General features: G+C 38.0%; 1 pseudogene; it reads left to right on the top strand.

Annotated features, from left to right (window-relative positions):
- Positions 1-263: 263 nt before the first annotated feature.
- Positions 264-21,372, top strand: part of LOC149163350 (leucoanthocyanidin reductase-like) — a 30,977-nt pseudogene continuing 9,868 nt past the window's right edge.

Here is a 21,372-nt window from a genome sequence, read left to right as displayed (position 1 = left end):
CAGGGCCTTGGGACTGTGGTGGGGTATGGGGTTTTAGGATAATAGGTGGGGAATTTAGGGTGGTGGTCTCAGTTGCTGCTTCAGAAGACGTCCTCGTTCGTCTTCGAGGTAAAAAGGCAGGAAGAACAATGGTTTTTCTTTTATGAGTAGTTTTCTTTAGGGTAGGAGGGTCATCAGGAGTGATAGCTTCTTTGGTTGAGGCCCTTGTTCGTCTTTTTGGTAGGGGCACAACCTTTTCTTGCCTTTTTCTTTTTAGCTTAGCAATGGGAAGGTTGTCATCAGAATCATCACTAGGGATATGGACAGTGGGAATGGATGATTCAGCTAAATTATGGGGTGGGGTCAATGCAGTGGAGGGGTCAATTGGATTGACTGCTACAGGTGGTGGAATTTCTGGGGAATCAAAGATGCTCCCTGGTTGTTGTGAAGAAGGATTTTCAATTTGCTGAGGGATTCCAGGGGTTTGTTGAGGATTTTCAGCATCTAATTGGGGAGTTTGGGTTGCTGTTTGAGGAATTTCAACAGTTTCTTGGAGATTTTCGGCTGCTGCATGAGGAATTTCAATAGCTTCTTTGGGTTCTAGGGTGGGTTATTAAGTGGAAGGGATTCTGTTGGGAAAAACCCCTCTGAATTAAAAGCTAGACAAGACAATGATGGGTGAGGGAAAGGAGTGGGTACTTCGCATTCATGCAATAATGTGACATATTCTTCAGACACCCAAGTAGATAGTATGGCATATTTAGCAGTCAACCATGTCTCAAATGATTTAACAACACAAAATCATGCTGATAAACTACCTGGTAATGTCCTTCACAGGTGAGGTAGTGCTTGACAAACTGTGCAACCGTCGGCCATGGAGGTGGTAATGAATGAAGTGCAACACCCCTGCCCTTAGGCTCGACCTGCTCTCCAGGTAGAAGAAAGTCCTGATGTGCGTTCAAAATGATGTGTTTACGACTAAACCATCAAATTCCATCGGCCGGTAAACCTGAAACCTGTGCTATATCATCCTCTGATACTGGAATTCAGACTCCTTGAACAGTAGAGTAGCCTTCCTGTAGATTACGTGCGAATTCAAGGACTTGCTGAGGATCGAATCCCTGGAGCCTCCGAAAATAATCTACCCAGCTTGCCTGCTGAAAAATCTGATATACTTCTGGGTGTAATTCCAATAGAGCTGTTGAGCTGGGTTCATTTCAGATCAGGGAAAATTTTAAGAACCCCCCTAAATTTATAAATATAATAAATGGGCGAATCTCCATGGTATATAGGAAAAATGGAAGGCGATTTTATCAATAATATAATATGTATATATAATTTTTTGGCGAATCCCTCACCAGGCATGGCGAATATTTTACTCAATTATAAAATCTTGTAAGATCTTGGCGAGTCTTTCACTAAATAATAAAACTTTGTAAAGTCTTAGTGAATCTTAGCATAGGCTACATGCTGGTTTAATTCCCCCATTTAAATAGGCTACATTGCCATTTTGGTGAATACCATGGGTCAATACCATGTGCCATTTTGGTGAATACCATGGGTCAATACCATGTACCATTTTTATTTTTATTAGAATATTTTACTCAATTATAAAATCTTGTAAGATCTTGGCGAGTCTTTCACTAAATAATAAAACTTTGTAAAGTCCTAGTGAATCTTAGCATAGGCTACATGCTGGTTTAATTCCCCCATTTAAATAGGCTACATTCCAGGTGAATACCATGGGTCAATACCATGTGCCATTTTGGTGAATACCATGGGTCAATACCATGTGCCATTTTTATTTTTATTAATTCCAATATTAGGGTTAATAATGGTTTTTTGCATGGTATTAATAACAATCTAGTCCATGGTATTTGTCCCATAGTATTTTGGCCATAGGTTTCACCTAAATATAACCAATTTTTTGAGTGTTCGTAAATATAAGGTGACTTATGGAGTAAATATAAAAAAAATGTTTTATTTGTTTACCATACCTCTCGTTTATTTATATTTTTATTAATTTACCATACCTCTTTTACAAATATGGTATTTGGCCCATAGGATTCACTTAAATAAAACCTCTTTCTTGAACCTTCATAAATAGAACGAGGGTTATGGACTAAATATAGAAAGAGGTTTTATTTATTTACGATACGCCTAGTTTATTTATATTTTTATTTATTTACCATACCTTTTGAGTAAGTATAAAAAGACGTTTTATTTATTTACCATACCTCCACTTTACTTATATTTTTATTTGTTTACACCCTTACATGTATATAAGGTGACTTATGGAGTAAATATAAAAAATGTTTTATTTATTTACCATACCTCTCATTTATTTATATTTTTATTAATTTACCATACCTCTTTTATAAATATGGTATTTGGCCCATAGGATTCACTTAAATAAAACCTATTCTCGAAAATGGGCGAATGGATTCACTTAAATAAAACCTATTCTTGAAAATGGGCGAATGGAAGGTTGTAAGTCCTAATTTCAAGGGCTAAATTTACCATTTTTACCCTCTCCCTTAAAATAAGGTGGGCTATTTGAGGTGATTTGTAAAAATGTACTATGATACAAAATATTCGCCCACTAAAAATTTAAAACCCCTTAATTTCGCCAAAGGGCGAACATTCGCCCCTAAAATTATCCTTGTTTCAGATAGTAGAACCTCCCATAGTTACTAGCTTGAAAACGCACAGTGCAAAGCAAAGTTACCGCACCTGAAACAGAGTAAATTTTGCAAATGAAGTTGTGACATAATAGGACAGAGATGGGGTGACAAGACATGATCATGGTAAAAAAACGACAGTGATTGGCATATCATGAAATGATTGCATAATTTTGGTATTCCCCCCCAACTGCGGCTAAAATGATGAGTTTGAACGTACGGAGATTGTGGTAATCATGTCACAATCTTCTCATTAACTATAGTTTAATAATATTTACACATAACAAATGCATACCTCATGTTTACCTTTGATTGATATTCTGAAAATATAATGTCATTGCTAATAGATCACCAATGGTTATGGAAAAGGGTTTTGAAATATGAGGGTATTTATATGAAAGGCTTTTATAAACATAGGAGGAGGTAGTGAAAGAACAAAGTTATAAGGATCAATAGATGGTTCTCACAATGGAAAGTAATATGTATTCATCCTTTTGAGAAGAATTGATGTTTCAATTACGGGAAAAATGGGAAAAAATTGGTGTTTTAGGAAAAATGGAAAAAGTTGGTGTTTCAGCAATGGAAAAATTGGTGTTTCAGCAACGGGGAAAATGGGAAAAGTTGGTGTTTCAGCAACGGGGAGAATGGGAAAAATTGGTGTTTCAGCAACGGAAAAATAAAGAGAGATGTTGCTATAAAGAAAAATAGGAAAATGTTGCTGAGAGGTAATGTGGGGGAATGAGTTGTGAATTGAGGTGAGATGACAATGTTTCCCAAAATGAAACTTGATCCTGCTTGCAATACAATTGTTCTTTTCAGCCAGCCTCCCAATCTGAGACCTACAAAATAATAAGTTGTAACATGGCAACCATTGACAGGGATTATTAGTTAAGAAATCTAATCTAATAAAAAAAAATATAATGCAGAGATTAAATGCAATGAGGGGCAGCAGGCTCCCCCAAAAAGATATAATGTGAATCTGCCATGAAAGTGGCCTTAAAATCCTCCTTAGAAATAGGTTGCTGGTACAGACGAAGCCGATACCAATTCACTAACAATGGTGTTCTAGAATCATCAATTGTTAGGAGCCTTACTGTTCCATTGGGAAAAATAGTATCTATCTCATAAGGTCCCAGCCACCTTGTTCGTACTTTTCCTTGAAAATTTTCAAACCAGGAATCATACAATAGAGCCCAATTACCATTTTGGAACTGCTTATGCTTAATAGTTTTACCATGCCACCTGGTTCTTTGCTGTTGAATCATAGTTGTTTGATGGATGGCATCCAACCTCTTTTCATCCAATTCCTGAAGCTGCTGCAACCTAGCTGTCTGTGTATCAGTCAAATCACGGTTAACAACTAAAGTAGTTCTTAAGGTTTTAATTTCAAACTCCACAGGAAAAACAACACTTTTACCATAAACCAATTCATAGGGTGAAAAACCTGTAGTGTTCCTCCAGGTAGTTCTGTAATCCCATAATGCTTTAGGTAGCCTTTGAGACCAATCCTTCCTATTCTCCTTCACTGTTTTTGTTAAAATGGCCTCTATGACTTTATTTGTACTTTCCACCTGACCATTAGCTTGGGGGTGGTAAGGTGTAGTGATTTTATGATTAATATGATATTTTTGAAGCATAGCTTTAAAAGCATGAGAATTGAAATGAGGTCCTCCATCTGTGACTAGTTCTCTAGGCACTCCAAACCTAACAAAGGTTTCTTCAAATAAAAAGGTTAAAACAGATTCTTCATTAGCTCTAGTAAGTGCCTTAGCTTCCACCCATTTAATCATATAATCTATACAAACTAATATGTAAACTCTTTGACTGGATGGAGGATTGATGGGTCCTATAAAGTCTAGAGCCCATCTTTCAAAGGGTTCAAGTATTACCTGGGGGTTCAGTGGCATTTCATCTCTATGATTAGGTTGACCCATTCTCTGACAGCTATCACAGGCCCTGACATATTTCTTTGCATCCTTGAAAAGTGAGGGCCAATAATAACCCATTCTGATAATTTTATGTGATGTTCTCTTATTAGAAAAATGCCCTCCACAAGGGCCATCATGACAAGCCTTCAGTATATCATAAACCTCATCTTCTCTAATGCATCTTCGAATTTCCTGATCAAGCCCTGTATGAAAAAGACACCCACTTATCCAGCTATACGAGCACTTTGTTGAATGATCTTTCTTTTCTCCCAATGTGATAGGTGTGATGGTAACTTCCCTGCAACCAGATAATTGGCAATGTTTGCATACCAAGGTAAGTGAGCAGATACTGCAAATAAATACTCATCGAGAAAGGAATCATCTACTAGAGTATTATCATCAACTTTTATCCGAGAAAGGAAATTAGCAACTGCATTTTCTTTACCTAGTTGATCTACAATTGTAATATCAAATTCTTGTAATAATAATAACCACCTGGTAACTCGGGCATTTGTAATAGATTTGTTCATTAAATACTTAATGGCCGAGTGATCAATATGAACAAAAGTAGGGTAACCAGTAATGTAATGTCGAAATTTATTAATAGCATAAATGACTGCTAAAAATTCCTTTTCGGTAACTGTGTAATTAATCTCAGCGGGGATCATATTCTTACTAATGAAATAGATAGCATAAGGAATATTATTTTCTTCTTGCCCCAAGACAGCTCCAATTGCAGTATCTGAATCATCATAGGATATATGAAAGGGAAGTGCCCAATCAGGTCCCCTTAGAATAGAGGTTGTAGAAAACTGATACTTAAGTTCATCAAATGATTTCTAGCAAAGACCAGTCCACTTAAATTTAGCATTTTTCATAAGTAACACAAACAAAGGAGAAGCTATTTTAGAGAAATTTTTGATAAATCTCGTGTAATATCCAGCATGTCCTAAAAACTTCTTACATCAGTTTGTGTTTTAGGGATAGGAAGGGTCTGAATTACCTGTACTTTGGATGGATCTACTTGAATCCCTACGAATTAAATGAAGTGTCCCAGTACAATTCCTTTGTTCATCATCATATGACATTTTTCAGTACTCAAGGAAAGATGAGCTTGTATACAACGTTTAAGTACTTTCTCAAGGTTTTGCAATGCATCTTCAAACGTCACACCATAAGGAGTAAAGTCATCCATAAATATCTCCATAGAGTCATTAAGCATATCAGAAAAGATTCCTATTACTACTCTTGGAAACATTGTTGGAGCATTACATAGTCCAAATGGGAGAACTCTATAGGCAAAAGTTCCCCAAGGACTAGTAAAAGTGGTCTTGTGTTGGTCTTGGGCTGCAATTTTGATTTGGTTATATCCACTAAAGCCATCTAAAAAGGAAAAGAATCTCTTTCCTGACAAGCTGTCCACCACCTAATCAATAAATGGCAAGGGGAAATGATCTTTTTGAGTGGCTTTGTTTAAGGCTCTATAATCTACACATACTCTCCATTTCCCGTTTTTCTTAGGTACTATCACCAATGGAGAAACCCATTCACTGTCAGATATGGGGTATATAAACCCTGCATTAAGAAATTTTTGAAGTTCTTCTTTAACAATTTCCCTCAGATTGGGATTCATTCACCGCTGGGGTTGATAGACTAGTTGGCATCCTTCCTTAATATAGATACGATGAGTACATAATTCAGGGGAGATCCCCTTCATATCTGTGTAGTCCCATGTGAATGCTTCCTTATTTTCACGAAGTAACTTCATTAGCTGTTGTGTTTTAGCATCTGAAAAATTAGGGTTTATATTCAGGTTCAATTTCTACTGTTATGCTTTTAGAGGAGATAATAGTTGATGCTTGAGGTAAATTTTTAGATTTAAGCTTTTCCTGGGTTTCAGGTTCCAAAATTGAAGTTAACTAATTATATGTTTTAGAAGTGACCGAGGAGGGTTCAGAAATAAAATTACTAATTACTTCATCTTCCATGGTGTCTTTAAGAGTTAAGGCTTGTCCAATGGTCAAAATGGGTTGAGTGTCATTATCCTCATAGTCTAACCATACAGAATCATCATTGTTAATCATAGGTGTAGCATGAGGGTAAAGAGTAAGCTACTTAGTTTCACATCCATTAGAAATTGTCATTGAACCTGATCTACAGCTGATAAAGGCATCTGCTGTAGCCAGCCAGGGTCTCCCCAAAATCAGAGGATGTCCCCCCAACTTTGTTTTAGTCTGTAATACAACAAAGTCAGCTGGGTAGTTCCAAGATTCAACTGAAATGATCAGGTCTTCAATAACCCCTTCTGGTTTGATTGTGGAACGGTCAGCTAACTCTAGGATAGTTGGTGTCTCTCTGATTACATTTTTCAGCTGTAACAGTTGTGCAGTTTCAAGGGTCATAATATTTATAGTAGCACCTAAGTCTACTAGAACTCGTGAAACAATAGTTTTTCCAACCTGTACTGTGACTGTAGGATGGTCGGGATCACCATATTTTACAGGAGGAGTTTTTCCTGACATTAAAGCAGCTAGATCACCCATCACATGAACTGTAAGGGGATCTTTAGCTTTCCTACCAGGTTTCTTGATGCAAATGTCTCTAACGGTTCTGGCATAAATTGGTACATCTCTGAGTGCTTGTAAAAGTGGAATTTTAACATAAAGATTCTGCAATTCCCCTAGAAGATTAAAATCTAGTGGCTCATGTGTCTTAGTGAGAGCTAGACGCTCAGGGAATGGTGGCTCTACTATTTCAACACTTTTATTAGAGGGTGGCTTGATTGTTTCAGCAATTTTATTAGAGGGTGGCTTGTTTGTTTCAGCACCCTTATTAGGTAAATTATTCTTTTCTGTTTCTTCTTTGTCAGAGTCAAAAGAGGTAATATCATCAATAATCGGCTCAACTGCTCTCCCGGATCGTAAATGAATATCATCACACTGCCAGGGTAAACAAGAGATGTAAGTAGGTTCTAAATATCGATGACTTGCATGGCTTTATTATTATTAGGGTTAGGGTTTGGTTGTACAGGCAGCTGGGGTCTTATTGTCTGATTGTTTGGTGGAGCACCTGACGGCAGAGAGAGTGGTTGCTGAAACTGAGGAAATTGGTTTGGGAACGGGATTTGTTGAGCTCTCCAATTTGGGTTCCATTGATTAAAATAAGACTATTGTGGAGGCCAAGGAGTCCATATTGTAGGGTCTACAAAGGGAGGGTTTGTTTGTTGCATGGGTGGGAAATTCATTTGATTAAAGGGTGGGTATTGCATTTGGCTGAAGGGTGGGTAGTTTTCTTGATTAAAAGAAGGATAATTATTCCAACGATTAAATGGCATACTAGAGTTCGTACCTTGTCCTCGTGGTTGCCATTGCCTCCTTTGTGTCAGCAGATAAACTGCTTCAACTTCCTCCTCAGTTGGTTGCAACGCTGCTTTTATCCCTAGTAAAGAAGGGCATTGTTGAGTTTCATGGTCCTTCTCACAAATGGTACAAATTGGTACCTTTTCCAATGGGCATTCCCTTAGTGGATGTTTTTCTCTACATTTAGGGCAGAAGACAGCCAAAGTAGCTTCTGCCTCTGCTTGTTTCCGCTTAACCTGCAAGGTATCAATCTGTGAAGCAAAAGAACTTAACATTTCAGTTTTGAATCCCTTAAGTAGATTACCTTTTTCAGCTCTTGTTGCTCCTCTACTGGCTGATTTTTGGACTCTTGAATAAGTATTATCCCTGCTTTTTGATCTATTTGCAGCTCCTCTTAAACATCTCTTACAGAGGTTGACGATTTCATCATACGATTCTTTAGATATGTCCCCTTCACCAAGCATATTTAGCATGTCTAAACAATCATCCCTTACCCCTTTGAATAATATTGTCTTAAGAATATCTTTACTTACATTGGGGCGATCGGATCTCTGCAGATTGTATTGGAGTCTTTCCACAAAGTCCTCCAGATTTTCGTCCAACCTCTGAATCATCTTGAATAGTTCCTCCCTTTTCTTTCTCATCCAGTAATAGTCTTGATATTTGGCCAGAAACTTCTCCTTCATCTGCTCCCATGTTGTGATCACATGACCTCCCAGGCTCATAAACCATCTTAGTGCATTTCCTTTTAATGTTGCTGGAAATAACTTCAACTTTTGAGCATTAGTAACATAATCATAACTTCTACACAATATATCAAACTCGAAAAGAAACTCATCAGGGTCTTCAGAGGATAAACCATGGAAGTTAGGTAAGGCTGAGAGTGGGATGTTCTTCATAGGAGTTGCTCCTCTGGGAAGATCCCCAATAGGGAATTCCAAGGTGGAGAGAGAATTCTCGCCTCTTCCTTCTCCTCCTCCATGTCCCCCACCAAAGAGTCCTTCATTGTTTCCATCCATTGGCTGTTCCCCTGTTGCACTTGCCCAGTCTTCAGGGCTTTCCGTTGGACTCTCAATGTCCTGAACTGGTTCCTCAACTTCTATTGGTCCCTCAATATCTTCTATTGGTTCTTCAATGTCCTCTACTAGTTCCTCAGTATGTTCTACTATCTCTTCAACCCTTTCAGGTCCCACTACTTCCTCCGTTTCGTAGTTCGTTTGGAGAGAGTGCTGAGTTTGTGGCCTCCGAGAGCTTAACCTCTGAGAAGTTTCAGCTTTTGAGATAATCTCATCAATAAAAGTTTTTCTTCCTCCTCTTCCTTTGCCCTTGCCACCTGTAGGATTAGTTTTCTTGCATCCTCTCATGCATCCTGCACATCTAAAAGAAAATCATTAATGCTTTTAAAATCTATGATTGCCTTCCCCAGCAACGACGCCAAAATGTTGGTCACTTTAATTGCTTATTAATTCAAACAACCAAGTGCTACATAAATTGTCAACCCAGGGAAGTCTGTTTATTTCAAAGGAAACTACGCACTATATGTACTCAATCTTAAAAGCAATAAAAGTTGTAGTAAAAACTAGTCACACCTTGCTTTAAGCAAACTGAAGCTCCACTCTGAGTTACAGCAAAAACAATCTATTGCAGATAACTACCAAAGAATGCTTAATTTCATTAAAGGAGTAATCTAATGAAAAAGAATCAATCTGCAAAGGAAAGAACTAGCTATGTTGTAACAGAGAATAGGACCCTATTCCCAGAGCGGGAATCTTCAGCACCTGTTTCTGATTACCAAGCTTGCCAACTCACTCTGTAAACTCAATTGCCAATGAAACACTCATGAATTAACTGTGGATAAACTAAGTAATGCAGCAATCATTTGGAAAGGAAGCAAAGTTTCAGCAATAATGCAAAAACAATATTCAGTAAATAGTACTATTAACAAGGAATGGATAAAAGACACACTTAACAAACTGCAAAAATATAATGGGTGAATCTTGTGATGAAGTTGGGCCCTATCCTTCCCACAATATTCCCTAGGAGACAAGAACTAGAAAAAAAAATTCAGAATAAGATTTTATTCATCCATCGATATGTCATGTTACAAAAGGATTCCAGTTATGTTCCTTCAACTAGACCTTTCCCCGCAGTCTGTTCTTCCTCTCTAATGTAGATGTCTCCTCATTTTAAAGAGGATACATCTATTACAACAGGTTACATTGTAAGTCCTATTTTAACCCAATATACAAAAATAGGGAAATCAGTTTTCCCATTAACAAAATGTTGTTATAGTAATGTTGTCTTTGGATCATGGTCGTTACATCCAGTGTAGCAGCTCCTTCGGTGATCTTCTTCTGTTGCTGTCAAATCTAGAATGAAAATCACAACTGTTTTAGCCATGAGATTTGCACATTGTTCCTACTATTTCAGCAACTGTAGAAGTAATCTTGCAATCTCCCGACAGTTTCAACAACGTGGACTGCACATCGTTCTTTAACTGTTCAGCAACTATCAATTCAATGATTAACTATGAAGATAGCGTAATTATATGTAAAATAATTAAACGTATAGTGATGAGAAGAAATATTGTGTACCTTTAGAATAATTGGGTTAAAACAATAACAAGGACTTTAAATATAGGTTGAAAAGGATGACATCATAGCAAAATGTATGGTCAAAAAGAGAGAATATGAGGTCCTAACATAGGTTAAGGAGGGAGTTTACCATAAACTTCTTCATATGGAGTCATTTTGGTGGTGGCATGATAGTTAGTATTATACCACCATTCAGCTAGAGGTAACCATTGTACCCATAGATGTTACTTTTCTAAAGTGAAACACCTAAGGTAGGTCTCCAGACATTTGTTGACTACTTTAGTTTGACCATCAGTTTGGGGATGATAGGAAGTACTGAGTTGTAGTTGGGTACATTGTAGTCTAAAGAGTTCCTGCCAAAAGTTACTGGTGAAGATTGGATCACGATCAGACACAATGGAAGTGGGCATGCCATGCAATTTGAAGATTTGGTCCATGAAATATTGAGCCACCAAAGATGGTGTAAAAGGGTGGGGTAGGGCGCAAAAATGAGCATACTTAGAAAGTCTATCCACAACCACCATGATGAGTAACTTGTTGCCTGACTTCGGAAGACCCGTAATGAAATCCATAGAAGCCTCCTTCCAGATTGAGGCAGGGATGGGTAATGGATGTAATGTGCTTAGGGATTTGACTGTTTCTCCTTTGTGGCACTGACACACATCACACTCAGCTACAAAAGTAAGAATGTCCTTTTTCATGCCTATCCAAAAGAATGAACATCGAGTGCGAGCATAAGTCTTGTGAAAGCCTGAATGGCTTGGATTGGGAGATGAGTGCAACTCTGCCAAAATGCGACTTTTAAGGGTGGATGTTGGTGATATCACTACTTTGTCCTTGTAGCGAAGAATCTCATCTTGCTAAGAGTAGCCCCCTGTGGAATTTGGATCGACATACAATTTATTAATGAGTTGGGAGAGCAAAGGATGTGAAAACCATTCCTTGCGAGTCTCTTCAATCCACTCTGGAATGGGAAGAGAGATTGCTAGCAGGGTGATTTCCTCCTCAAATTGGCGTGATAAAGCATCCGTTACAACATTTTTGCGCCCTTTCTTGTAAATTATCCCATAATCATATCCCAACATTTTGGCTAGCCATTTATTTTGTTGTGGTGAGGATAGGCATTTCTCCAAAAAATATTTAAGGCTTTGATGGTCTATGCAAATTTGGAAATGCCGCCCCAATAAGTATGGTCGCCAGGTATCCACTGCATGTAATATGGCCATCATCTCCTTCTCATAGGTAGATTGCCCTAGATTTTTCCCACTTAGTTGTTAGCTAGTGAAGGCAAAGGGTTGACCTTCCTGCATTAAGATAGCCCAATACCCGTACCTAAAGCATTGCATTCAGTCACAAAAGATTTGGTGATGTCGGGTAGTCCCAACATGGGAGTGGAACACATGGCATGTTTGAGAGCTATAAATGACTATTGTGTTTTATCATTCCAGAGGAATGAATTTTTCTTGAGAAGGTAAGTGAGGGGTCTAGCAATGCGACCATAATTGCAGACAAAATTTGCGATAGTAGCCAGTGAGACCCAAAAATCCTCTCAAGCTATTCAAGGTCTTTGGTTGAGGCCAATCCAGCATTGCTTGGATCTTTTTGGGATCCACCCTCACACCTTCACGCCCCACAATGTGGCCCAAATACTCAAATTCTTCCTTGCCAAAAGAGCACTTAGAAAATTTGACAAATAATTTATGCTTCTGGAGCAGTTGTGAGAGCAGATCTACATGCTAAAGATGTTTTTCCCAGGTGAGGCTGTAGATGAGGATGTCATCAAAGAAAACAAGGACAAATTTTCTGAGATATGGTTTGAGCAGGTGATTCATGAGGCTCTAAAAAGTGGATGGGGCATTACAGAGACCAAATGGCATGACCAGGAATTCACAATGGCCTTTATGAGTTTGGAAAGTAGTCTTTGGAATGTCTACTTCTTTCATGTGAATTTGGTGATAGCTCGAGTGAAGGTCGAGCTTAGTAAAGAATTGAGCCCCATTTACTTCATCCAACAAATCATCAACAATCGGGATGGGAAATTTATCTTTGACCATCAACTTGTTGAGGGCCCTGAAGTCTGGACACATACACCATTCGCCATCTTTTTTGAGCACCATGACCATAGGCAATGAATAAGGACTAATGCTAGGATGAATGACATTGGCTTCCAGGAGTTCCTTGATGATTTTTTCAATTTCATTCTTTTGGGCGAAAGGATATCTATATGGGCACACATTTGGTGGTTGTGCCCTTGGGACCAAAGTAATGCTATGATCATGTTCCCCTCTCGAGGGTGGAAGCTCATGAGGCTTGTCAAAGACCTACAAACGGTTGTTTAAGACTTGTTAAATCTTAGGATGAATATGAATGGAAGTGGGTTCGTAGGCTTGGATGGCATTAAATTGGGATATAACTCCATGGTGGCCCCTTTTTAACAATTTTTCCATCCTATGCGAGCTGATGATAGAAGGAGCACTTTCCTGGAGTCCGCAGAGGGTATGTGTGTAGTTATTCTGCTTAAAGCTCATATATCCTAGAAATCCATTGTGATTGGGCCGAGTGTGCGGAGCCATTCAGCACCCAAGACAATGTCACACCCACCCATGTTGATGGAAAACATGTGGGCCTTTAGGTGATAATCCCCCATTTGAAGTTTGACATTTTCATAGCAGAATTCACATTTCATTGTCCCCCCATCAACAATCTAGACTTGGAAATTAGAGACTGCTCTGACAAAACAATGCATTGCTTCGGCGACTCTTTGATGGATAAAGTTATGCGTACTGCCACTATCAATCAAGATTATTATAGGGCGATGCTTAATAAAACCTCTTATTTGGAGAGTTTGGGGAGACGAAATTCCTTCCAAAGCATGAAGCAAGATAATTGGTTCTTCAGGTGTAGTTGGGAGCTCATTGTCTAGCTAGCTGTCCTCATCTTCCTCCTCTGGTCCCTCAAATGGTGGGGCTTGCTCAGATGAACTATGATCAGTAGCATCAATTTGAAACAATTTGGGTTCCTTGCATTTCCACCCTCGGGAGTATTTCTCATCATAGTAGTGACACAATCCTTACTTTCTTCTTTCCACCATTTCCACTGGTGACACCTTTTGAACCTTAAGTGTTTCGGTAGTGCTTGGAGACTAGGTGGGGTGTCCCTTGGCTATGAAATTTGGACGAGTTGACTGGGCCGCTAATGTGCATTCTACTTCACAAGCTATTTTGCAGGCTGCCAGCCATGAGACTGGGTGTTGCAGTCGGGTGTGGGCTTGTATGGCATCTTTGAGACTAGTGACAAAACATTCCAAGTAGAATTCATCTGCTAGACCTCCTGTGTGGAAGGCTAATGCTTAAAAGGCTTTAATATATTCTTGCACTATGCCTGCCTGTCATAGTTTAGTAAGACGACCCAAAAATTTAGATTCATGGCCAAAGTGATTAGAAAGGGCTTTTGAGAATATTTTCCAAGTCATTGGCATTGTATAGCAATGTTTATGCCACTGCCACCATTGCCATCTTTCTTGGTCCAAGTACAGGATTTCCATGCTTAGCTTAGTCGCATCATCTCTGATGTGATTCAATGTGAAATATTGCTCCATTTGTGCTAGCCATATGGCCAGATGAGAGCCATCAAATTTATACATGTCCAGGTTGGGTGGTCGAGGTTGGGACTGTTGGTGGTTTCCAAAGAAGTGAAGAGAATGGCTAGACTCGCCCTCAAGGTTTTCATTAAAATCATATGCCTCCAATTGTTCCCCTAACTTGCCCTTTATGATTGTGTCATTTAAGGTCTGGATCTGCTTTGTTAATGCCTCCAACTTTTGTTCAAGGGTGTCTATCTTCTCATTGGCCATAGCTTAAGCTCTGGTTTGTACCATGCACAGATTCGGTGCACTTTTCGTTACTGTGAAATTTTTTTTGGGACCACCCAAAATTTTGACGCTGACAAGTGAATGGTACCACCTTACTCAACTCGTCAACCTGATTCTTATGGGCTAATTCTGCTATAAGCGTCTCGAGAGCACCCAAAATTTTGACGCTAACAAGTGAATTGTACCACCTTTCTCAGCTCGTCGACTTGATTCTTATGGGCTAAGTCTGCTATAAGCGTCTGGGGAGGGTCTCAGGTTTTTTTTTTACTTTACTTCGAAAGGAGTTTTACTCCTTGCTTACGAATACTATAGTAGTTGATTCCCAGAAAAGTTAATTCTACCCAATGTCTTGTGAGAATCACACCCAGGTATAGGAGCCACACAAATAGTCAGATCTGTCAGCGAAACGCTCAACTACAGAGTATGAGTAGGAATGTGGCAGTGATCGAACCCCTACTACTAGATCTGAATGGTGGATCTGATAGATCTTATTGGTAGATTTGACAGATCTGAATGGTGGATATGATAGATCTGAATGTTGGAACTGATTTTTGCAGCTGCGACAAAGCCCAATCTGCTAGATCTGATTTGGAAAAGATGATGCGTGTTCTAGAGAGAGACAAGGGAACTATGGTCTCAAGCAGTGTCAGGTGTTGTAGATCGAAATATACATAAGGGTCTGACAGTAGTACTCAGCCCAACCTTTCAGGGCACTAACCAAGGAGGATCAACCATACCCTTAGTTGTACAACCTGACTACCCTATCGTACATGCAAGTAATCTCCCTGAGTGCTATTCTCAGTGTATAGTAGCAATACGACCGATGGTTTATCTATGGCAAGGTTTCAAGGGAGTCTAGGGGACTTCCGATATACCTAGAGGGTACTTGGAAGACAGTCTGTGCACAGTTCTATCTAATGTGCTACTACTCGAATGGGTACCCACAGGGGTTACAAGGGAGTCCAACAAGCATGACCACCTCTTGTATTTTCTGCGTGCATGCCTCCCCAAATCCACAAGTTTATGCACTCAATGATAGATCCCATGGTTTAAAGATGTCGGAACACGTCTCTAGCCAAAAAAAATTCTTGCTAAAAATGGAGATCCCACCGGCCTTGGAAAGTGCTCTGATAACATTTGTTATGCTCTTGACTTGCGAGAAGATACCAGAATACCAAATATGTGAAGAAATATACCCAGAACACAGAACAATAAGAAATAACATCATGTATTTTATTATTCAGAAAGGAAAGCAATGTTAACTTGCCTCTTCGATGGGGCAACCTCCAGTAGAGCTGGGCTCAATTACAAAATAAGACACAATGCTCCTCAAGGGGAGTCTCTATCCTTTATATAGGATTCATACATCAATACCATGGGTCAGTACCATGGTTCTTATTAATACCATCTATCTAATACAATGGCCCATTTGCAACTAACTATGGTCCCTTATTTAAATGCAGGTCAACCACTTACAATTATTAATATGGGCTTTATTGACTCTTTAACTAACTATAACTATGACTAGACCTTATTACATAAATAAGGGGGTTAGGGTTGGATGCTAATAAGACTACTGGGATTTTATTGTAGCGACTCCAACACCATCCAGAAATCTAGCTTGCAGTCATTTTTTGGAGCCTTCCTTGGTCTTTTACTTAATTGTTGCGAACACTTAAGCTCATTTCATGAGCTTTCCTAAATTCCTTTGACCCCTTTTTTCTTGTTGGATCAGCTGTAATCTTTTGGCATGTTTGACTGTTTTTCCATGCTTGCAGACTTTTTCTCGGAGTTTCGTAGGTTTTTTTTTGTGTATACGAGTTTTCCTCGCTATGTAAACACCCGTCACACTCATACACAATGTTTTGAGCATTGTTGCACAAGTTTCATCATGGTCGTCCTAAAGTCTATCTCATGTGTTGCACTTGTCACTTCTTGTTATGAGACAGTCACATAGAGGGAAAGAATCTCTTGTTGCTCTGGTGGTCTATGTTGTCGTGTCATTGAAGTATGTTAATTGTGTGATCACAAATTCAAGTTCATCAGAAGTCTATCTTCCTCCTGCACTTAGCCAATTTTCTGAAAACCTTCCCGACATGGAAACTCAGCTGCACCAGACCCTAAATGAACAATGAACTGCGTAGTCTTAACCCTCAGTGTTGTGACCTTACTGCCTCGAACTGCACATTGCATTGTCACTATCCTCTATGGTAGTTGCATTGCGCAATTCCATAGCCTAGTAGCCTTCTTTGACCCCCAGAATTGCGTAGTAATGCCTCCCAGTCTGACTTGAGCTGCACACTTCGCACTTTCAGTCCTTGAGAATTTCTTTTTCTTAAACTGTTCCTGTATATTTTTTTATTTTCAATCATAGGGTCCTATATCAAAAATATGTAGTTGGGTTATGATTTAATTCATCCAGATGCCTGTAGAGATCTTTAAGTGACCACGACTCTTTAGTAAATTCAATTAAGGACATCGACATCGTGATATCCACCATAAGCGGTTAACAAATTATAGAGCCGTTGAAGCTTGTGGATGCCATTAAGGAAGTGGGAACATTTAAGGTCAGTGTAGTGATCGTCTAGTTTATAAAAAAATAAAAAGTATTCCTTTACTGTGAAATTGAATTATTGAATTATTTCTTTGTTTATTTAAGTAGCATTTTTTATTTTTGGGAAGATATATATATATATATATATATATATATATATATATATATATATATATATATATATATATATATATATATATATATATATATATATATATATATATATATATATAGATATATACACATTCATTCCTGTCACTTTGCGTAGACACTTGGAGGATTCTAGGTTCTAAGGACTTTGATACACCTCTGCGGTTCTATTATTTGGAGGAGCAAAGATCCCTGGAACCTAGAATCATCCAAGGCGGTGGAATTTTCTGTTTTGGTACAAGAACATCAACAACGAGGATCGTCTCCTTTAAAAATCTAGAGAAGCGAAGTTCCGTGGAACCCTATGCAACGAAAATTCTTGTTTGGGTATAGGAGAAATTAAATCCTATTTCAAAAACAAGTGTTAGCCTCGGTGAGAGGATCTGCTAGGATCCCTTGTAAGAAAAGAATAACAAGGGTCTACGGTTCATTTTTCTAGATCCAATCTAGTCTACGGGTTGTGGTTCGATCCAATCTAGGGAACGTGCATCTGCGGTCCGACTTTTTGATATCAGGTGCACAGATTCCTTATCTTTTTCTAATACATATCTGCTCATATATTTTCAAGTATGAATAATTCACCACAACTACCAAATATTAAAAAAGGTACACTTAGCATAGTTACTCTACAAAGCCTCTATGAGTATATAGAGTCTTTAGAGAAATGCAGAGAAGAAAGAGAAGTCAAGCTACAAATAGAGTTAGCGACCATTGTGGAAAATTAATTCACATCTCTTGAAGACAAGATCAAAACACAAATAGAAAATAAAATAGAACTATTGGAGAATAAAATGGAGGCAATGAAGACTAGGTTGCAAGTTATAGAAAAAAAAAACCAAGATATGAACCAAACATCCCAGCATGGAGATGCTGATACTTTAGAGAGACTTAAAATGAAGGACATGATTAAAGAACTAGAAGAAAAAGTTAATAGCCACCTCACCCTAAATAGTATGGTAGATAAATTAGATATCAAACCAATTAAATATGAAATGAAAAATTTGATAGAATTAGACCATGAGTGTAACAAAAGGGCCTTGAAACTTATAATATTCTATTTGAAAGAGGAGGTAGACGAGGATACTTTAGCCATAACCCAGACAAAATTACATAACAGACTACAAATTGAAACAATGTGTCTCACGGAAGCAACAAGGTTGGGGAAACTAACTAAGAATAAAGGAAGGCTCATCTGAATAAAGGTGAGCTCTACTAACCATAAGTATGACATACTTAGTAAAACCTCAAGTCTAAAAGGAACGGGAATATTTATAAATGAAAATCTCATTCTAGAAGATCAGGTAGAATTAAGAAAGGAGGTTCAAAAGGTAAAGGAAGCTAGGAAGGAAGGAAAATGGGCAATAATCAGAAATAGAAAAGTTGTTATTTGAGATAGAAACCAAAAAGATAATAATAAATAGCAATTCAACATGCTTCAAATTCTTTCTTGGAACTGTCGGGGCTTTACATGGAACAAAGGCCCCAAGCTAAGTTGGATGTCAAATGATGTTGATATTATTTTGCTTGTTGAAACTTGGGAGCACGAAGAATCTAAGGTCCCTAACATAGATGGCTTTACACTATGGTCTACCTGGAATAAGAGATCCTCCCATAAAGGCATTGGGGGTATAGCTTGTTACATTAAGAAGAACATCTCTCACCATGCTAGGATTTATAAAAACGACCCTTACAACCAATATAGTTGGATAGAGATTACTGGCATTTATGATAAAAATACCTACATAGCAATCTATTATCCCCCTCCCATCAATTCCAACTTCTATAAGAAAAAGATTCTAGATAAAAATAGTCCTTACAATGGTTTAGAGAATGATATTTCTAGCCTAAGGAATGAAGGTAATATCCTTTTAATGGGTTACTTTAATGCTCAAATTTCAAGCAACCAAGCTATTATTCTAAGCAATCATTCCAACCCTAATCCTCTTTGGTTAGACGAAGATCTACCTCTAGCTAGCTAGTGCAAAAGGAGCTCTGAAGACTGTGGGGAGAATTTTTTTGGGTCAAAGCTAGTCAAGCTCTGTAGTGCTCAGGATCTCATAATTTGCAATGGTCTAAAGAAGTGGCCCAATTCTAGCTAGATGACCTACATCCATGGGCTTCGTAGCAACGTGGTAGAATATGTTATCTCTGATCTCCCTTAATACAACGAAATAATAAATTTTGACATCTTAAACAACCACGTGCCTGACTCTGATCATAGGCCTTTACTTATAACTCTCAATTTTGTCATGCATAAAGATCCCATAGAAGATAGTCCTTATAGCAAAAATAACTTAATCTTTGATAGAAACAAAAAATATCTCTTTCTAAATGAATTAAAAACTAATTTTCTTCCTTTATCTAGTATAGACAACATAGAAGAACTCTATCATAATTTTATTACAACCCTCTCCTATTCTATTAACAAGTTCTCAATTGAAGTTTCAATTAATAAAAGAAATAGAAAACCAACCCATGGTATGACAAAGATTGTAAAAGTGCGTGGGGAGCAATTAAGAAAGCTGTTGATGAATCTCTTAAAATTGGTAAGATAAAAATATACAAAGCCCTAACTAAAATGAAAAAATGGCAGTATATTCATAAAAGACAAGAGAATCTCTTACACCTCTCTAAGGTAGCTCCTAAGAAATTCTCAAGGCAGATTCTAACTAGGAAAACTAAAGATAATAATAAAATTGGTTTACACGACTGGAATTTCTATCTTAAAAAGCTTTATGAATCTCGAAATATCATGGATAACTTTGAAACCCTGCTCACAACAAAAGAAGTTTTCTCATTAGAAGACATTAATTTTGGGGTTAATTGCTTGGCTAATGGGAAAGCTAAGGACATTGAACGTTACCAGGTGGAAATCTTAAAAATTAGAGGTCATGTCCTCATCCCCACATCCACAAGCTTTTCAATCAAGCAGTCAAGCAAGGGTTCCCTAAACCATGGACTCAAAGCCTCATTATCCCTATTTTTAAAAGTGGGGATACAAATAACCCCTCTAATTATCAGATAATTATGATCAACCCTTTCCTGGCCAAGTTATATGGTATTATTTTGGAAAAGAAGTTGAGCATATGGCTTCAAAGTGAAGGTAAGCAGGCTAAAGGCCAAGCGGGTTTTAGAAGGAAACACTCAACAACAGACCACCTCGTTATGCTTAGGATCGTTGTGGAGGAATGCCGCAATGATAAATCCAATCTCTTTTGTTTCTTTGTGGACTTTAGAAAGGCTTTCAACATGGTTCCTAGAAACAACCTATGGAATAGATTAGAAGAGCTAAAGGTTCCTTTTGAGTTGAGAGTTGTTTCTATAAGGTTATACGAGAATGTAATTGCCAAGTTAAAGAGTAATGAGGGGTGGTCAAAAGATATTAATTGTAATATTGGAGTTAAACGTTGCCCCATCTCCCCTACCCTATTTGGAATTTATATTGACAAGTTAGAAGGTTGTTTGGAGGAAGCAGGATGTGCTGGCACAATCTTAGCTGGGATAATCATCATCCTTCTTCTCTACACTGACGATATTGTTCTTCTCACAAGGTGCCCATCTGATCTTGATAAGAAACTTAGACTTCTTAAGGATTTCTACTCTACCATGGGTATGATTGTTAACACTGACAAAGCAAAAGTTATGATTATCAAATCCAAGAAGGACACTTACGCTAATTTTATGTATGACAATAGTAACTTGGAGGAAGTGTCTTCCTACAAGTACTTAGGAATTGATATTCATCACAAGCTCAACTAGAACTATAGCATTGAGAAAAGGATTAATGGGCGGTGGAAAGCTTATTTTGGTCTTGAAAATAATTGTAAAATAGCAAACCTTGTAATGTGAGATAGAAAGAAGTTCCTCTTCGATGATGATGATGATGATGATAGCGGTTACCGTTCACTGAGACCAAATTGGTCTATCGGACCTATAACTTGCTTAGTTTTTAATTGTCTGGCTTCTCGTCTTTCTTGGCGAGATTGATTCTATAGCTTTCTGTTTTTTTCTCTATGGTCTACCAACTTCCTTTAGCTTCCATCTCCTTCATCTCTTCTGGTTCTTGGGACATTGGTGTCTTAGCTTCGCGATCTATTGTGTTTGTCCTTTTGAAGATAGTCGGAGAAGATATATCGTCTTTCTTGGCGATATATATCTTATACAATGTTTGTTATTTAGTATTTGCTTGGCTTAATCATGACTTTAAAATTAGATAATCATTGCAAAATTATTATTATTATTATTATTTTAATATT

The sequence above is a fragment of the Pinus tabuliformis genome, chromosome 5_1 (genome assembly GCF_031772625.1).
Source record: "Pinus tabuliformis cultivar Carrire ecotype Pingquan chromosome 5_1, CPIR1, whole genome shotgun sequence".
Classification (NCBI taxonomy): domain Eukaryota; kingdom Viridiplantae; phylum Streptophyta; class Pinopsida; order Pinales; family Pinaceae; genus Pinus; species Pinus tabuliformis.
Note: the sequence above shows the minus strand (reverse complement) of the source record. Positions and strands in the feature narration are given on the sequence as shown.